Source organism: Corythoichthys intestinalis, chromosome 19, assembly GCF_030265065.1.
Source record: "Corythoichthys intestinalis isolate RoL2023-P3 chromosome 19, ASM3026506v1, whole genome shotgun sequence".
NCBI classification, from domain to species: domain Eukaryota; kingdom Metazoa; phylum Chordata; class Actinopteri; order Syngnathiformes; family Syngnathidae; genus Corythoichthys; species Corythoichthys intestinalis.
Window position 1 is genome coordinate 18,976,189 of NC_080413.1, and position 20,982 is coordinate 18,997,170.

General features: G+C 39.5%; 1 protein-coding gene and 1 long non-coding RNA gene across 3 annotated transcripts in view; one reads left to right on the top strand and one right to left on the bottom strand.

Annotated features, from left to right (window-relative positions):
• Window positions 1-20,982, top strand: part of sesn1 (sestrin 1) — a 156,846-nt gene that overhangs the window by 72,908 nt on the left and 62,956 nt on the right. Inside the window, exon 1 of one of the 2 annotated variants that reach the window (XM_057823218.1) lies at window positions 12,882-12,932. The exons of the other annotated variant lie outside the window; for it this stretch is intronic. The gene's annotated coding sequence lies outside the window, so the exon portion shown is untranslated. Of the gene's footprint in view, window positions 1-12,881; window positions 12,933-20,982 lie in introns of those variants that run through there. 2 annotated transcript variants of the gene reach the window in all.
• LOC130907778 (uncharacterized) overlaps window positions 1-20,982 on the bottom strand; it is a 54,352-nt gene that overhangs the window by 26,304 nt on the left and 7,066 nt on the right. The window lies entirely within an intron of this gene.

A 20,982-nucleotide genomic window follows, 5' to 3' on the forward strand; every position in this document is an offset into this window, starting at 1 on the left:
TTTGTAGTGCTGCAACGATTAACACGAGTAATTCGGTTAGATAAAAGCTTCAAATTAAATTTTGCTGCTTCGAGTATTTGTTTAGAGTGGCGCTGTAATGGTTTGTTTTGAAAGTATTTGCATTTATTTTTATTGACTTGGTGGGTACACTACCCTCTAGTGCAGGGGTGTCCAAACTTTTTGCAAAGGGGGCCAGATTTGGTGTGGTAAAAATGTAGAGGGCCGACCTTGGCTGACGTCCTTTACGTAGAACAATATATTTAGGCAAATTTTCGCAAACCGTTTTGTGTGTCACATTTGCTTTATTATATTTTTTCAAATTCAACAATCTCGCAGCTAGCTTGTGTGGCGTTCTCTTTCGACTCTCGGGCTCTTGCGAGCTAACTTCAAGTTGCTTCAATTTCTCGCTGCGTATCTTCCCTGTAATATTGTAGTACATGTCAGTGTGTCTTGTTTGGTAATATTGCCTCACATTGAACTCTTTAAAAACAGCGACTGTCTCTGCAAATGAGGCAGACACAGTTGTTGCGTATTTTAGTGAAGAAATAGTCAAATTTCCACCTATCCTTGAAGTGTCGGCCAACGCAGTCAACTTTCTTTTTTTTTTTGTTGATTATCGCCATTTTAGGAAATTGTAAGTAAAGGGTCACACGGGGTAATTTTGCTTAGAGTGCTGCTGCCTTTTAGGGAGTAAATGAGGAGCAGCATTTAGTGTGCAAGCTACTTCATATGCTGGTAGCAGTGCTGCTGACCATTTCATAAAGTCTGTGTGCGGGCCAGACGTTATTGAATTTATGACAGAGGCTGGGGGCCGGATAAAATTTGACCACGGGCCGCATTTGGCTTCCGGGCCGGACTTTGGACATGTCTGCTCTAGTGGCAAGAGTGAATTTGACATAACTCATTCATTTTGGCTGAATCCAGCTGCTCCTCGCTAAGACTAACATAAGGTAAGTTTTTGTTTGAGCTAATGTTTTTTTTTATGCATTCGTCATTTAATTTATTGGTATATTTTTGTGGAAATATGTGTTTGAACCATTTGTTAAGAGCATTGTAAAAAAAAAAAAAAAGTTATTTTATAGCATTTAAGCAAGCGGACTTTTGCTATGCAAGTTAGCCAATTGTTCTTTTGTTGTACTTAGATCCTCATTAATTAATTTTTTTATACCATTTGAGGCTAAACTCAGGGATTTTAATTTTTTTATGTTCGTAATCCGATTACTTGATTATTTGAACTAATTCATAGATTAATTGACTACTAAAATAATCGATAGCTGCAGCCCTAGTCTTTTGTCACATCCATTTTCATAAACTGTCTTCTTGGCTTGCTGTGGTGCAGTTGGTAGCTTGAGTTGTGCTGAGATGGTAGGGTCCGTGGTTTGAATCCTGATTATGACTGCCCGCTGTCAAAGTGCCCTTGGGAAAGGCACTGAACCCCTATTTGCCCCCAGTGGGTTGGCAACCCTTGTGTGGTAGCAGCACCATTGGTGTGTGAATGTGACCTGATGTAAAGAGTTATGGCACGGTAAAAACAACATGTACAGTATGTTAGATAAATGCGTTGTATAAACTCTCCATTTACCATTTAAATAGTCCAGTTAGAAATAATTACACTGCTGTAGGGAGTATTTGGTTTCATACTTTATCTAGTACACAATCAAAAGTTCATAATCAGTCACGAGTAAAGCTTTGATTTCAGCAAACTGGATTAAAATGTGGAGGTGTAACCGGCAGAAGGTCTTGTGATTTACCCCTAACCCCCCCATTCGACCACCTCTGTGTTACGTAACCTTTGGGGCAAGAGTGCCGTTTACAGTGAGGTTTATTTCTGTTCTGTTAACACTCCTGTGAAACATTCTGCACGGACTCCTTGTCCTGTTTTGTCATTGCATTGCTCAGTCTTGACTGCATCTCAAACAGTGACAATGAAAACAGATCAGAGTGGGAACAGCTGGCAGTCCTGGAAAAAGGAAAAACTGACAGATAAGGAAGTCTTCAAGGGTTCTGTGCTTCGGGACTTTTTCACAACTGTTTTCTAATAAGGAGCTGAACAGCAAAATTCTTCTGATTCGTGAATTGACCAAATACATTTCCTTGTTGTTTTCGAATTGGTATAAAGATTCCTTTTCATGGCACGTTGCATATTTTCACTAAGATTACACCCTCATAGGCTTTCAATGGGATTAAGTGTTGCTTTTTACATATAGCTGGTATTTTCTCCAAGGTTATATAAAGGTAAAGTGTGTCAAGATGCCTCACAAATTTAGTAGTCCACAGGCGAAGGCTTGAAATATCAATATAATACGTTTTACACAGTGTTGCTGACATGACAGACTGAAGGTAACACTGGGAATTAAGAGGGAGAGGGAAGAAAAACCCATCGGCTGATAGCAGACAATGAAACATCGAGTGATAGAGAGGTTGTTTTTGTTGGACTGCCCTTGCAGCTGCTATAGACAAGGCCCCTGTACAGCTGCACACATAATCAACTGTTTAATGTACTTTACATTCTGTTTAGAATAAAGATTTCATTTGGTTTGATAGACCAGGGGTCCCCAACCTTTTTTTGCACCACGGACCGTGGTTGTTTGGGTCTTTTTTTTCATGGACCGGTGTTCTGACAAATTTTGCAACCCATCAAAAATTGCAACGAGGAGGTTCTGCGCATGTGCGTAACGTTAATCATGGCCGCAAATGCAGCGATTCCAAAGTAAACACTACATATTTTCTTTAAAGAAAGGAATATTAACTTATGTTTGATCATGGAAGGACATGTAGAAAAGTTCTCCTCAGATACATCCTGCCATGTTAGCTGCACACAACAACTCCATACCGCTTTCTCACCATTAACGACATCACTTTGTCGTTAAGCATTAATTAAGAAGCCCGCTTCACAAAGATACGAAATTGGAAATTGTAGCAAGGTTTTCAATGCTCTCGTAGCGATGTCAGGATATTGCGGAATGACTTTAATCCAGAACCTCGGTTGAGTTGTGGTTTCAAATGTATGTTTAAGGTCGCCATCATTTGCGATCTCTACAAGCTGATCCTCCTGTTGCACAGACATGCTCGAATCACTCGGTTTATTCACAAACGGGTCATGAATCCACTCCATTGCAGTTCGTGGGTCTCCGAGGTTGTAGGCTCATCTTCTGGCTCGTCAGGTGCCCTTTTCGCCGTAAAAAATATCTCCAAAGACGTCTGTTTTCCAGTTATCTTCGCTCGTGTGGGGGCTAATTATTTCCGGGAACAAATGTGCTGTGCCCGCAGCCGTGTAATACGTTATTATCGAGGACAAGCGCCCATAAATATATTATATACACAAAACAAGATGTACACTACCAGTCCAATCAATGGGTTTCTATGACGACATTCTAATCTATCCTGTAGTATTATATCTAGAGTAGACAGGGATATTGGTGTGTCAAACAGGGGCACAGGGTTAATTCGGCCATAATGCGGTCATTTATAAATTATTATTTCTCTGGGGGCCGGGAGCAAATGCGCCACGGACCGGTATCGGTCCGCGGCCCTGCAGATGGGGACCCCTGTGATAGACATTGCAGCTCATTTGATACAGTGCCCTCCATAATTATTGGCACCCCTGGTTAAGATGTGTTTTTTAGCTTCCAATAATTTTTTTTTTCAATTCAAATAATATGGGACTTAATGGAAAAAAAAGAGAAAAATCCAACCTTCAATACAAGTGCATTTATTCAGTGGGGAAAAAAATCCCACATAAAGAAATAATTATTTGACATCAAATAATGTGTGTCACAATTATTAGCACCCCTGGTGTTAATACTTTGTACAACTCCCCTTTGCCAACAAAACAAGGTCTGGGGACTGAGATGGCCATGGGAGGAGCTTGATTTTGTGTCTGTTGAACCATTTCTGTGTAGATTTGGCCATATGTTTAGAGTCATTGTCTTGCTGAAAGACCCAGTGACAACCCATCTTCAGCTTTCGGGCAGAGGGCAACAGATTTTGATTTAAAATGTCCTGGTATTTCAAAGCATTCATGATGTCATGCACCCTAACAAGGTTCCCAGGGCCTTTGGAAGCAAAACAGCCCCACAGCATCACTGACCCACCCCCGTACTTCACAGTGGGTATGAGGTGCTTTTCAGCATGCGCATCTTTCGTGGCACGCCAGACCCACTTAGTGTTTGTTGCCAAAAAGCTCAATCTTGGTCTCATCTGACCAAAGCACACGGTCCCAGTTGAAGCCATTAAGGTCCCATATTATTTGAATTAAAAAATATATATATTAGAAGCTAAAAAACACATCTTAACCAGGGGTGCCAATAATTATGGAGGGCACTGTATGTTTACACCTGGTAGAATTTCTGGTATTGAGCTCAATCTCAATATATAGTATGACTTTGGTGAATTTGTGAAATATTGTCTTTAATCTGTGTGATTATTCTGTGTTTCACTACTAAACGTGCAATAAAAAGAAGCAAAGCTCATACACTTTTATACAGTGTATCACAAAATTGAGTACACCCCTCGGATTTCTTCAGATATTTAAGTATATCTTTTCATGGGACAACACTGACAAAATGAAACTTTGACACAACGAAAAGTAGTCTGCGTGCAGCTTATATAACAGAGTTACGCCGTACTCTACATCAAATTGGTGTGCATGGCTGTCATCCCAGGAGGAAGCCCGCAAACAGTTTGGGAAGACATGTCAACAAAGCACATGGATTACTGGAACCATGTCCTATGGTCTGATGAGACGGGCGGACTTTCTTGTGTACCGTCTTCAGAAGAGGCTTCCTCCTGGGGTGACAGCCATGCACACCAATTTGATGTAGAGTACGCCGTGTGGTCTGAGCACTAACAGGCTGACCCCCCACCTCTTCAATCTTTGTAGCAATGCTGACAGCACTCCTGTAACGAGTCACATGACATTTTGGGGGGAAAATGACAAGCAGTACTCAATTTGGACATTTAGGGATGTGCATTTTTTCATAGGGGTGTACTCACTTTTGTTGCCAGGGGTTTAGATATATTTTCAGGGGGAAATAAATTAACTCTATTACCGTATTGGCCCGAATATAAGACGGTGTTTTTTGCATTGAAATAAGACTGAAAAAGTGGGAGTCGTCTTATATTCGGGGTCTAGACATTATACCTATTCACGACGCTAGATGGCGCCAGATATCATTGAAGCGAATGCTGAACTTCAGGAGTAATGTTCTGTCATGATAGAGCTCAGCTACTCTCAAGTTTAACTAGTTTGCATTATTTTATTGCATTGTTTTTCCTTATTCAGATTTGTTTCAAGACTACAGTTACAGTTAGACCTCACCTTGATGGTTAATGCCGTTATTGCAATTTTGTTGTTTTATCACAATCGATTGGTTTGTTTACATTTCAAAAACCAGAACCCATTCATTTACAAATGTGATTGCACTTTAGTTTACATATTTAAATGTTCAGATATTAAGATTTGAATGAGGCAAAATAACACGCTTTTTCTCTCAAATATATGGTTATAATCATTTGCTTCAGATGTACTGTAATTATTTTCTGTATAAAAATTAATTTGGTGTTCAAAAAGTCTTTTTTTTTCAAACTTGAGTCTTGAAAAAGAGGGGGTCGTCTTATAATCAGGGCCGTCTTATATTCGGGCCAATACGATATATAAGCTGCACACAGCCTACTTTTTATTGTGTCAAAGTTTCATTTTGTCAGTGTTGTTCCATGAAAAGATATACTTCAATAGCTGCAGAAATGCGAGGGGTGTACTTAATTTTTTGATACACTGTAGTCCTGTGAAGGCCTTACCCCGAGTCATCAGTCCTCAACTATTAATCTGTCAATCATCTCTCTCTCTCCATAACCACGCGACCAGTGATATTCACCATGCTGCCTTTTACGTCATGTTTACTCAATGTTAAATTTGGCCGTCTTCACTGTCAACACGCTGTCGCAATTGTTTGCAGAGCATACAAAAAAGGGATCAAGCGTGCACATACAGGCCATGGTTTATCGCCAATTTAAATTCATGACTCTTAATTCTTTCTAAATAAATCGACATGTGGCTGTTTATCCTCTTGAGGCGCCGTTGAACATCCATGAGAAAAATCTCTTAGCACACCTACAAACAAAAAGACTGAAACAATGCTTTTGCTCACAAATGTACTCGCATATTATAGGGGAATCTTACCCCCACAACCGAAAAAAATATACAGTCATGCCTTGAGATACTCATATCAATTTAAATAGGTTGACGAAACGTCCTCTTTTGCCCAGACATGTCCGCTTTTCACATCCTGGCCGGGGTGTCCGGTGGGGTTTTACAAATTCGGCAAAATGTCAGGTTTTCACTATTTTTCACTGGTAGACGAAAATACCTTTATTCTACTTTGGATACAAAGTACAGTCACAGACTGGCTGTATCATGGCGTCAACTGTCAATTCTCATTCACAAACAAACCTTCGTCACAGCAGGAACTTACATGCTATCGGCATATACACATATGCAGCGTTTTAGGGGAGCCTTGTGTCATTGCATGTAATTGACGCTCCTGTATATGAATTTAAAATTAAGACTTTGCTGGTAAAATATTGTCTATAAAAGTTGTAAAGCAATAAAAGAAACAACAAAAATGAATGAAATGAACAAAAAAAAATGAATTTTTCATTTTTATAGTGGGTCAAAATTATTTTTCGAACAGATCATGTGACTAGCACCTTAGACGTTCATTTGCTTTGCTTAGCCAAAATCACCCGAGGACTGAAGAGGCAAGTTGGATATACATAATTTTTTCAAACCTAAGCTTTTAAAAGCAACAATAACTACTGAGCAAGAACCAAGGATTGAAAATGTGGATCATGAAACGCCAGAGAGCACTGCAAAAATGGTGAGCGGAGTTTCAATTTGCCCCACTAAAGACGCTAATTGTACAACAGAGCCACATGACAGGTGTCTTGCCAATGTCGTTACCCCCGTCAAAAATTGTATCCCCTGTCCTCGGGAGACACACACAGACTAGTTATGAATTATGTCGACTTAAACAATTAATTGAAGCTAAAAAAGAACAATAGTTATATATTTTGGTTGTCAACGTTTATTAAACTGGAGAAACTCCATACAGGACTTGAATTACAGTAATAACAGTTATAAGTCATCCTACGAATAAAAAAGTAAAACATTGCCTTTTTTTTACGTTCAGTACGTATGTTACGTTATACAACAGAATTTATTTATTTATTTATTTATTTTTGATGGATGGGCCATGTGTTAAAACCTCGTAGATAACTACATCACCAAAACATGGAAATCAAGCAAATCAGTGCAGCGCAGTGGCTCCGTCCAGGGGATGCAATTTTTGACGGGGGTAACTACATTGGCACGATACTGGCGGGCGTACCATATTCAATGGATGACATACTTGGTAAAAAGTATAGCTGTCCAAAGCAGCCTGATTTAGAATTCCCCTCAAGAACGATAGGAAACAAAAAACGCTAATTTTCAACTTCTTATTATAAATATTCTTGAAAGTTAAGTTTTTTGCTGACACTACGTTTCGGGGTCATCAGCATGTTGTGCCCCCCCTGCCCCAAAAGTCAAACTTCGCCTATGTATATACACTTGCTAAACTTACTTTTCGGCAACAGTTGGCTTCTTTCGGAGCTTCACACTGGTGTGATCGGTAAAATTCCGTTTGGTGTTGCATCATTGCGCTGCCGATGATTGTAAACTTTTATTGCAATGTTTGCTTTTGCCTCGGCTACCGGTGCTCGCTAAAAGGGTAACTGTCAGTGAGCTACAATTGAGTGGGAATAACAATTTGTCAACGACAATTGTCGTGATAGTAATTTATAAAAAATGTTTAGTTGGCGCATAGCCTAATGTGTGTGCGTATTGTCTGGGCTACATTTGCATGGGTCTGCATTGTTTTGTTATTATTATATTTTTTTAATCATGATTTATTTATTTTTTGTTCTATTATTTTTTGGGGAATAATAAAGCCTGTTGAGTAACCTCTGAGAATTTGAATTTGTCTTTGGTTTTTACTATTTAGCCATATAGCTATATGGCTATATAATATATATGTATATATATATATATATATATATATATATATGTACATATGTATATATATATATATACACACACACACATATATATATATATATATAAAGTGATATAGGCATCTTTGAGTGAACTTCGAGTAAAATTCAAGTATCTCGAGGCTGGTGTGTCCTCTTTTTTGGAAATCAAAATGTGGTCACCCTAATTTAAATTAATAGAAATTATATTAGGGGTGTTCCATCTTAGGCACCCCACGATTTGATTCGATTACAATTAAGGTGCTCCGATTCGATTATTGACCGATGATCTCGGTATTGACGATAATCACGCTTTCGATTATCAATGCATCGTACATTGCTAATTAATAAAGTAGGCAAACAAATGTATGTCCATTTTTTTATTTAAAATATCCTAATGATTCAACAGAAACGATGGAAACATGCCCATACAACAAATAGCTGCCCTTAAGCTGCTTTTTTATTTTTATTTTTTTTAATAATAAAGTGCAAAAACATTAACTATTTTAAAGGCGGTACTTATTTCTCTCAACAATACAATAATGAATGAGCTAATATGAATTCCACATTTTCTGGAAACAAAGTGTCTTTAGAAATGAGACTTCTTTTAACCAATACACTTTGTTTTCACAGATTTCTGTACTATTTCGCATGTTTGTGGTGTTACCGCTGTACTTAATCATGGTTTTACACGTTCTGCATATGAAATACACGTTAGCGAATTAGCTAATTAGCTTAGTGCTCGGCGCTAACTGTTAACATCTCAAAAACAACAACAATTTACAACTTAAGACAAATGTTTATTTTTTTGCATGTATTGTATAATTTATGTTCAAGTATTACAATTTAAAATTACTAATAAAATCCAGACATTTATTGTGGAAGTTTTCAAGATGTTTCTTTAGTAGTTTTTGAAAACAAAGGTTTGAATCGAACGCTGTATCACCTGAGCCAATACACATGAAAGTTAGTACAGTATAAGTCAATATAGATTTATTTTGCATTGATCATTTAACGTATGAATCTATTAGGTTCAAATTTGTGAAAAATGTAGCTCTGAGCCCCTGTTCACTTAATCTGCTTGGTTTTATTAATGTCCTGTCCCCAGCAAAATGTCTACATGCAGGTTATGCTGTTATATTGTCCCTACTGATGATGAGGCCAAACCTTCGCCCTTGGTATAACCTTTCTAAAGCGCACTTGTATCTCAAATTGGGCTTGTATTTTGTATCCCAACACATCAACAAATCAGCGAAATGTCTCAAGGCACCGCTGTACGTGATTAAAATGTTAAGTACTCTCAGGCCTTTTGACTCTAATTTGATTTGTGAAGCCTCTTGTTCTTGTTATTTTACATCACCTAATTTGATCCTGTTGGGGCTTTCGTCATAGTTGTAAAGTGGATGTCTAAAGTGTAAAAGAACACATGAATATGAAGCGTCTTAAGTGTATAGTATGTCCCAGGCACTCTTCCAATCTCACGGAGTTAAGACTGATTGTGTGTGCGTTCTGTCCTTCCATTTTTCCTGTCTCCTTCCTGTTCAGATCCAGGGGTGTGTTTCGTTTACTTCCTGACCACGGTCAGGCTTCCTTCGGTTCTTCCAGCTCAGTAAAACCTTTCTTTGTTTGCCGGTTACAGTATGCGTCTGTGATGAACATGACACGCACACAGGTGTGGACCAAGCTGCTTTGAGAAAAGTGTTTGCATGGATTCATGTTTTCCATCTGATTAAACGGGTGTGAAGGTAAAGGGCGATATCATTAAAAACACAGTGTAACTTTCCCACAAGGTGATGTCGGCGCATGAGAAAAAGTGCGTTACTAATCGGTCGTCTGCTGCTCTTTGATTTTTCACTATCTTTGCCTTTACTTCCGTTCTTTGCTCAAGCTGACTTTAACCCATGTCAGCAATCCCGAGAGGTCACGAGACCATCAGTGCTGGCTCCTGGTGCTGTTGTGGTTGTTAGTAGCACTTTTTTAGCCTTGATGAATGAAATGTCAATTTTCTTACATCACCTCACTGTTGTTTGTTGTTGTTGTTTTGACCATATCAAACTTGATTAGTTTATGCTAAAGATCATTTGATGCTCTGTAAACAGGAGAGAAAACTTGTCATTCACTGGAATCACATGCAAAAAAACATTAATTGTGCTTTTTTTATGCAACGCTAACTTCAGTATCCACAGCTGTCCTTTGATATGAATGGATTTTTAAACTGCATTAACAATTACATTTAGCTGGTATTACCGTTTATTGCAAATTTTTGAGCACAGTGGTATAACAAAGTATCTGAACCTTTTAGAATTTCTCACATTTCTGCATAAAATCACCATCAAATGTGATCTGATCTTTGTCAAAATCACACAGATGAATAAACATCGTCTGCTTTAACTAAAACTACCCAAACATTTATAGGTTTTCATATTTTTAATAAGGATAGCATACAAATAATGACAGAAGGGGGGAAAAATAAGTCGGTGAACCATCACATTTAACATTTTGTGGGCAGCAATAACTTCAACCAGTCGCTTCCTGTAACTGCAGACCAGTCTGGCACATCTTTCAGGACTAATCTTGGACAAAACTGCTGTAGTTCAGTCAGATTCCTGGGATGCCTGGCATGAATCGGTGTCTTTAGCAGGAGTGAAAGTGGGCCAGAACGGTCAGGAACGCAGTTCCGGTATTAGATTCAGGGCCAGAACGCAGTTCCGGTATAAGATTCAGGGCCGGAATGCTGTTACGGTACACCACAGGTGTCAAAACAATTCCAGAAAGGGCCAAGTGGGTGCTGGATTTTCTTCCAAGCGATACAACGCAGAGAGTTTAACCAATGAACTTCCTGCTGAAACAAGCAGCACCTGACAAAGTTTAACTGATTACACAAGTAAAAGATCTAATTGGTGAAAAGGTGCCCTCTTCATTGGTTGGAAAGCAAACCTGCACCCACTTGGCCCTTTCTGGAATAGGTTTGACACCTGTGCGGTACACGGTGCTTTGATTCCAAAAATATGACGGCAACTGTTGAGATCTGGCAGTAAATATGAGAGGAAATGACGGAAAATAAAAATTAGGAGATGGAGGTTGGTTGGGGTTATTGCTGTTTTTGTTAACTTTTATTTTGCAAATCATTGAAAAAAATACAATTTTGAATGAAAATTAGTTTTTATATGTGTTATAGAAATGACTGTGCTAAAACAGTTTTCTTTGCATTTCAGTAGTTTTAGGAGGTTTGACCCCCACTTTCCCCAAAAATGAAAAAAATAATTAAATAAAAGAACAAATTTTCTGGCTCCGTGGCGACCATTAGGTCGGGGAGTTCCGGCATGAAATTGTAGCCACTTTCACCCCTGGTCTTTAGGTTATGCTACAGCATCTCAATGGGGTTCAAATCTGGACTTTGACTTGGCCACTCCAGAACGTGTATTTCGTTATTCTGAAACCATTCTGAACATAATTTACTTCTGTGGTTTGGATCATTGTCATGTTGTAGCATCCATCCTCTTTTCAGCTTCAACTGTCCGACAGACAACCTCAGATTTTCCTGCAAAACATCCTGATAAACGTTTGAATTCATTCTTCCATTAACGATTGCAAGTTGTTCAGGCCCTGAGGCAGCAAAACAGCCCCAAATCACGATGCTCCCTCCACTATGCTTCACGGTGGGGATGTGGTGTTGATGTTGGTGAGTTGTACCATTTTTCCTCCACACATGACATTGTGTTTTACTCCCAAACAATTCAACTTTGGTTACATCAGTTCACAAAATATTTTGCCATAACTTCTGTGGAGCGTCCAAGGGCCTTTTTGCAAACATTAAATGAGCTACAATGTTTATTTTAGACAGCAGTGGCTTTCTCTGTGGAGGCCTCCCATGAATACCATTCTTGGCCATAGTTTTACATATAGTTGATGAGTGCACGAGCGATATTGTACTGTGCCCATGATTTTTGTAAGTCTCTAGCAGACACCCTAGGGTTCTTTTTTTACCTCTATGAGTATTCTGCACTGAATTTTTGGCGTCGTCTTTGGTGGACGGCCACTTGCGAGAGAAGCAACAGTGCCAAACTCTTTCCATTTGTAGACAACTTCTCTGACTGTCGATTGATGAACATCCAGACTTTTAGAGATGGTTTTGTATAATTTCTCAGCTTTATACAAATCAACAATCCTTGATTGCAGGTCTTCGGACAGCTCTTTTGACCGAGCCATGATGCACATCAGACAATGTTTCTCATCAAGACAATTCTTACCAGGCGTGTGTTTTATAGTGGGCAGGGCAGTTTTAAACGACTCATCAGTGAGTCGGCACACACCTGACTTAAATTGTTTGGTAAAAATTGGTTTCAATTGCTCTTTAAGTCTCCTTAGGCAGAGGGTTCACTTACTTATTTGTCCCCTTTTTGTCATTTTTTGCATGATATCCTCATTAAAATATGAAAACCTATAAATGTTTGGGTGGTCTCAGTTAAAGCAGACACTGTTTTTTCATCTGTGTGATTTTGACAAAGATCAGATCAGATTTGATGGTGATGTTATACAGAAATGTGAGAAATTCCAAAAGGTTCAGACTTTTTCATACCACTGTAATATGTCCGATGGTAAAACTGAACTGAAAATAACAATGAATATTTGCATTTATTATCACAAAAAATAGCTCAATGTTACACGTTATATAAATACACCAGCAGGTTTTTGCATACTTTCTTCTTCATTTCGATTCACATTGTACTACTCATCCTGGTATGCCCGCCTTGGCCACCTGGGGGCAGTCTGAGAATGACATACAGAAATACTGTACAAGGAGACGTTCCCAGCTTCTCCGAAATATTACTCGTGCGTGACAGAGGATCACAAATATAATCGTGAGTACTGTTATATTACGTGCCTGCATTTGTCACTGCAATATTTGTGTTCAAGACTGCTTAATAGATGCTAATCATAATCGTGTGTCTTTGGCATTTCCCATTATGCAAAAGCATTAAGATAGCAGACCAAAGGCAATATTGTGGTTGTTTTAAATAACTAGTTCGTGATTCTCTTAGTTTGACAGTAAACTTCGACTAATGATAAACAGCTCCAAACTTCTCATTTTTAAAAACTTTAGGAAATCTCTGTCAACCTGTGGTTTGTCATAAAGTGGTTTGATTCGATGACTGTACACAGTGCTCCTACATCAAGTCAAAGAAAAAAAAGTCCAGTCATGTCATTGCTTTTATCTCCAAAAACTAAAGTTGGGTTGCTCGTATCTAAAGGCAACACTATGAACCAGTCACGTTTCGTGGAAAAGGCTGTGGTACAATATCTAATCCAAATCTTTACAAACGATAGGCTTTCAGGCAATGCGCTATTGGTTATTTTCATCATACTTAATGGCTTATCTCTTCTTTGATGTGGTTGAGGTCTCCTATGGCAACAGTAATTAAATGGTATACATCAGACTTGCAAGTTGTATAAAATTGAGGGGGCCAACATGCTCTGTTCGGTGTCACTGTATCTTTTTCACCTGGATCATTTGCTGGTCTGTCTGAGCTCACAGGGCTGTTTTTAACATGTGTATGTCGTTTCCGTAGCAACCACTGAAAGGGGTGGCGAGGGGACCTGTCCTCTCTCAGCCTACTCCTCTTGAGAGCCACTTCAAGCAAAATATGCACTTTAATGCTGAAAATACAGATATGTAGGCCAAATTTAGACCACAGCTAAGGTTCAGCTAATATTTCGACTAATTTTTCAGTCAGCACAGTAGCCATACTCTCTGAAAATTTGTTTTTTAGGAACTTGGCTTACATTTTACTATTATATTGCATTAACAAGAAAAACTGTTTGACTTGTGTACACCCTAAGTCAAATGTTTTGAGAAACTTTCTCATTCAACTGAATGATGAAAAGTCTTAAAACATGACAGCAGATGTAGTGACTAAACTGATGCGCTCGAGTTTCAAAAAAAAAAAAAAAAAAAAAAATTCCCAAATTAACACCAGTGTTTTTAATTTTTCTTTAAAAAAGTAGCTAGTTACAGTTAGAAATTATTTCTCCCGACAACTAGTTTGTAACTCGGATACCTCATTTTAAAAGTAATTAGGTACTCAGCAAAGTAACTGACATTAGTTTTGATGTTCTACACGTTATTACATTATATATTTTAGAACATCTTTCACATACAGTGGGGAAAATAAGTATTTAGTCAACCACTAATTGTGTAAGTTCTCCCACTTCAGAATATTAGTGAGGCCTGTAATTGTCAACATGGGTAAAACTCAACCATGAAAGACAGAATGTGGGGAAAAAAAAACAGAAAATCACATTGTTTGATTTTTAAATAATTTATTTGCAAATCATGGTGGGAAATAAGTATTTGGTCTATACCAAAAGTTCATCTCAATACTTTGTTATGTACCCTTTGTTGGCAATAACGGAGGCCAAACGTTTTCTGTAACTCTTCACAAGCTTTTCACACACTGTTGCTGGTATTTTGGCCCATTCCTCCATGCAGATCTCCTATAGAGCAGTGATGTTTTTGGGCTGTCATTGGCCAACACGGACTTTCAACTCCCTCCTCACCCCTTGGTGTCAAAATGATAACAAGAACAGGGAGCAAAAATTCCAGAACCACACGGGGGACGGAGTGAATGACTTACAGAGAGCTGGGACCACAGTTACAAAGGCTGCTATCAGTAACACAATCCGCCGCCAGGGACTCAAATCCTGCACTGCCAGACGTGTCCCCCTGCTGAAGAAAGTACCCGTCCAGGCCCATCTGCGGTTCGCTAGAGAGCATTTGGATGATCCAGAAGAGGACTGGGAGAATGTGTTATGGTCAGATGAAACCAAAATAGAACTTTTTTGGTAGAAACACAGGTTATTGTGTTTGAACTGAATTGAATCCGAAGAACACCATACCCACTCTGAAGCATGGGGGTGGAAACATCATGCTTTGGGGCCGTTTTTCTGCAAAGGGACCTGGACGACTGATCTGTCTAAAGGAAAGAATGAATGGGGCCATGTATCGAGAGATTTTGAGTGAAAATCTCCTTCCATCAGCAAGGGCATTGAAGATGAGACGTGGCTGGGTCTTTCAGCATGACAATGATCCCAAACACATAGCCAGGGCTACAAAGGAGTGGCTTCTTAAGAAGCATTTCAAGGTCATGGATTGGCCTAGCCAGTCTCCAGGTCTCCACCCCATAGAAAATCTGCGGAGGGAGTTGAAAGTCCATGTTGCCCAATGACAGCCCCAAAACATCACTGCTCTAGAGGAGATCTGCATGGACGAATGGGCCAAAATACCAGCAACAGTGTGTGAAAGCGTGTGAAGAGTTACAAAAAAATGTTTGGCCTCCACTATTGCCAACAAAGGGTACATAACAAAGTATTGAGATGAACTTTTGGTATTGACCAAATACTTATTTTCCACCATGATTTGCAAATAAATTATTTAAAAATCAAGCAAGAGTGCCAAGAAAATATTCTCCACACCATTACACCACCACCACCAGCCTGAACCGTTGATAAAAGGCAGGATGGATCCATGCTTTCATGTTGTTGACGCCAAATTTGGAACCTACCATCTGAATGTCGCAGCAGAAATCGAGACTCATCAGACCAGGCAACGTTTTTCCAATCTTCTATTGTCCAATTCCGATGAGCTTGTGCAAATTGTAGCCTCAGTTTCCTGTTCTTAGCTGAAAGGAGTGGCACCCGGCGTGGTCTTCTGCTGCTGTAGCCCATCTGCCTCAAAGTTCGACGTACTGTGCGTTGAGAGATGCTCTTCTGCCTACCTTGTTGTAACGGGTGGTTATTTGAGACACTGTTGCCTTTCTATCAGCTCGAACCAGTCTGGCCATTCTCCTCTGGCATCAGCAAGGCATGTCCATCTACAGAACTGCCGCTCATGGATATTTTTTCTTTTTCGGACCATTCTCTGTAAACCCTAAAGGTGGTTGCGCGTGAAAATCCCAGTAGATCAGCAGTTTCTGAAATACTCAGACCAGCCCTTCTGGCACCAACAACCATGCCACGTTCAAAGTCACTCAAGTCACCTTTCTTCCCCATACTGATGCTCGGTTTAAACTGCAGAAAATTGTCTTAAACCATGTCTACATGCCTAAATACACTGAGTTGCCGCCATGTAATTGGCTGATTAGAAATTAACTGTTAACGAGCATTGGACAGGAATACCTAATAAAGTGGCCGGTGAGTGTATATGTATAATATGTGCAGGTATGCCTCTGAATCTTGTGCCTTTGCTCTTGTTGTTTTCATTAGAAATCATCACACAAGGTTCATGGATATGTCATTCAAGAAAAGTTTAGTGCAAGTGACTATTTTTTGTAATTAAATATATATATACAGTGTATATATATATTCTTTTATTGTAGCATCTATAAGTAAGATGCCAACTTGGTGACGATAATTCACACTCAGACGGAAAACAGTACATTATTTTCAATGAATTGTATCCACCTGGACGCCCCGAACTGTATGTAAAAAAACAAAAAAACAAAAACAAAAAAAAGCGATTAAGCAGACGCTCGCTATGCTAAATGCTAATGCTAACGTGAATGTGAATGCTATGCTAATGCTTTGAGCCACCTAGCCAAACGTCATCACAACCCACTTCCCTCCTTCTTCTTCCTGCTCTGCACTTTCCAGGGCAGGAATGGAGCCCCAGATCGAGGGAGATTATCAGTGGTCTTGTATGTCATCTATTTTCTAATAATTGCTCCCACAGTTGATTTCTTTACTCCAAGCGTTTTACCTATGGCAGATTCACTCTTCGCAGCCTGGTGCAGTTCTACAATTTTGTCTCTGGTGTCCTTCGACAGCTCTTTGGTCTTGGCCATAGTAGAGCAGGGCGATAAACCGAAAATTTACCGGTACCGAAATTCTTTACGATGACCGACGTCATTTTGACCATGACGGTAAATTCGGTAATTTAATAAAACAAGAAAATATAGTCTTTTCATCCCGCTTTGACTCTGTGTTGTTCGGCTATGTTCATTCCTCTTGCTTTCGTATGGAGTCACATATCAGGGAGCCAAACAAATGAGCCCGGTAGGCTAACGCTAGTGGCTAACGCTACAAGCAAACGTGATGGAGTGTTGCTTAAGGGAGGTTCGCCAAACTTTCACCCGACATTAAATAGACTCTTGGCGACACCCAGACGGGCTTTCACCCGCTGTCCTCCCTTGTTCTCACGATTTCCAAAGAGGATGCTTTCAATGCTTTCTATTGGTAGCCAAGCCACAGGCTAATGCTAGCGGTTAATGCTACAAATGAACGTGATGGAGTCGGATAGCGGCTCTAAACTTGTCGAAACAGCAGAACTTAATGAGTGGATTGGTCTCGGACTGCATCTAACAATTAGTATATCACGTAATTGTGTATCTCTGTCTGTGTGTGATTTCTCTGATAGCTTTTGTGATGGTAAAGCATTCAGCATAAAGTACAATCTAACAATGAAAATTATTATATAACTGTTTAATGGCCCCAGCTATTTTTCTGTATGTGCTTAATTCTGTGTCATTAGATCAATGCAACTTTAGTGTGTGTGTATGTATTAAAAAATGCACTGGGAAAAAAAAAACCTGAAACCTTGCAGTAAACACTTGTGTTGAGTAATTATGTCACAGCAGCCATTAACAATAAGTTGTCTTTTTGAAGTGTACTGTTCAAGCTGTAAGTAATTTGTGTTACAGTGACATGTTTGCACAGGCATATTGATTTTGACAATGTACATTGTTCAAGCCCCACAAGCTGTTTTAAATGTTCATACTTGAATTCTTATTGTTTACAATAAATTTTTGAATACTTAATGTTTAGACTGCATGTACAATTGTTAAATATATTAAATTGAAAGCTGGTAAATAAATAAACAAACGGTTAATCTGTATTTCATGCATCGATTCAGATTTTCAAATTATATAACAGTCTGCTTGGACGAGTTTATCGTCATTTATCGTTATCGAGGTAAATCTGCTCAATTTATCGTGATACGTGCTTAAGGCCATATCGCCCAGTCCTAGGCCATAGTGCAGTTTGGAATGTTGTGGAGAGGTGTCTTTTATACCGATAATGAGTTAAAACAGGTGCCATTAATACAGGTAACGAGTGGAGCCTCGTTAGACCTCGGTAGAAGAAGTTAGACCTCTTTGACAGCCAGAAATCTTGGTTGTTTGTTGGTGACTAAATACATATTTTCCACTCTAATTTGGAAATAAATTCTTTAAAAATCAAACAATGTGATTTTCTGTTATTTTTCCACATTCTGTCTGTCATGGTTGAGGTTTACCCATGTTGACAATTACAGGCCTCTAATCTTTTCAAGTAGGAGAACTTGCACAATTGGTGGTTGACTAAATACTTATTTGCCCCACTGTACAGTAATGTGTGTTTACATGACAACATCCAGTCTAAACTAACGTATCATGTAAACATACTCTCAACGCCTTCAAAGTCTGCCAAAGAAAGTTGTCTGTCAGAAGCAATTCATTTCATATTTATTGAAGGAGACTTGTCAGCCAGTATGGAAGTCATGCTGACCTCCCCTGGGGAATGTTGGTTACAGGACGATTTGATAAGGAAAAATCCTCAGATATGAGCTTGAAACCACACGGCGGCGTGGCCTTTACTCAGTCACTGTAGTTCATGTAGCTTTGGCTTGAGGAACTACAGTTTGAGCCTGTGGAGTGGAGTGGGTTAGGGAGGGATTTGTCAAGCCTTATAGAAGGCGTGTGGGGGAGAGGGGGTTGTAGTTCTATACGCAGAGTTGGTATGGAGGGCCTTTCAGGTTTTTTTTCACCCATCTGACTACAATTTGAGCCGTAGCATCTGTTGCTTTGTGGGGGCCTGCTATTTATCAAACTGCTGGGAGCCCAAAAGAAAAAACATGGCGGACTATATAGGTTAACCCCTCCTTCCTCAACCCACCGTCCATCTGAAGACATGTTATTCAAAGCCGTGTTTGTACAAAACGACCAACGTGGGGCTGAAAAAGGGGGGGGTAGACTACAGTGGGAGGGGAAACTAAAGATGGGATGTGGCCTGCAGTATTTCCTCAAATTTTCTATAGAGTACGTCAGGGTTTTTTATGTCTGAGGAGTTGGCACTCGATACTGTTTTTCACGTCTGGTGGAATAGTTGAGTGCTGAGAGGCGGGCTCATCCCCAAGCTTTTTAGGAATCCAGCTGCATATTCTTAGAAATATTATTGGCGAGGAAAAGGGCTGATACGTTCGCCCCAGGCGCTTTAAAGCTGGGTGTAATATAGTAATACGTCTCAGTAATTGGTAGGTGCTTTACTACATCACCACCAGGGTTGCACAACGTCAATTTAAAGCCATGCCTTTCTCAGTTATTTGTCACCTTTTATAAGAACTCCACACACGCGTACAGAACCCGAGCTGCCTTCCTCGCGACCCACATCGTACGTCAGCTGGCCCCTCAGGCGTGTTGTCAATCCTCCTTTCACAGTATCAGTCGCTGTCCCATTGACAAAAACAACGATAGTGGTAGTTTGCGCTAAGAGACGTTGAAATGAAACAAATCGACAATGCCAAGGGGGGGTGGCTGAAATGTAGAGCTATTGATTGATAGAAAAGGTGTAAACACATTGACAGAAGAGACCAGAGGATAAACATTGACTCGAGAGCCCAAATGAGCTTAGAGAACAATCAGAATGAATCGATGCGAACACACTGTACATGTCCGGTGTTTCTTTTACAGGCTAACCTCTACTGATGTAACTCTTACAAACGCGTAGTCTTGGTAGAGGCCCACAACTGTGTACACAGTGGAGCCATTCATGCAAAGTTGTGTTTTACATCTCTTTGCATAGCAGGTCACTTATTTGTCCTGAGGACATTTTGTCCTCTGACAAAAGTGTTTTTAATCCAATTTGCGCTGATTTACACTGCAGGTCCAAGTGTTTGATTAAAAAAAAATTCTTGATTATGGTTTTTGCTTACAGACAGGACAGTAGAGCTGTTATGGGTTTGAATCCCAGCTATTTGTGTAGGGAAAAAACAAGCACACAGCTAAAATTGTTTGTCTCATACCTGTCAACCCGAAGCCGTTGGCAATCTTACAAATAGTGACGTATGCCCTTACAAATTGGTGACTAATATTACGTTTTATATAGTGTGCAATATGAAACTCTTTTTAAAATATAGGAGTGGGAACTTCTTGGTACCTCACGATACGATACGATTTGTGATACAAAGCTCACGATAACGATGATCTGGCGATATGGCGATACGATTATACATACATTGGTCAGGAAATCATTCAATGATCTTCTACAAACGACTAATCAACAGAAAAACAAGGTTCTGCTGTTAATTGGAATGAGTTTATCACTAATAGACGTCCAATCCATTTGAACTGGGAGGGTGGCAGCGAATGAACGAATCATTCGCTGCCATCCCTCCCACTTCAAACGGATTGAACGTCTATGGCCGTCAGTGGCAGCCAATGCCAGGCAATGAGGTAATTTTAGGCCATTTAAGGTCATTTACCTGTTGATTTTCAGTTACTTCCTGTTGATTTTGGGGTATTTTATGGGTCACTTCCTGTTTGTTTTGAGCTACATAACAGGAAGTGACCTGGGAATCACCCAAATGAATAGGCAGTGACTCAAACTCAATAGAAAATGACCTGTAAATGAACATCAAATGACCTGTAAATCCCCCGAAAATCGGATAGAATGACTGCGAATGCTCTTGTTTCGAATTAGTGCTGCAACAATTAATCGATTAATTCGGGTATTCGATTAGAAAAAAAGATTCAAACTAAACGAATACTCGAAGCAGCATAATTTAATTGAAGCTGTAACTGGCACTGTAACGGTTTGTTACTGATTTCATCTGCTCCCTGTTAACATCAACATAAGCTAAGTTTTTGTCTGAACTAATGATGT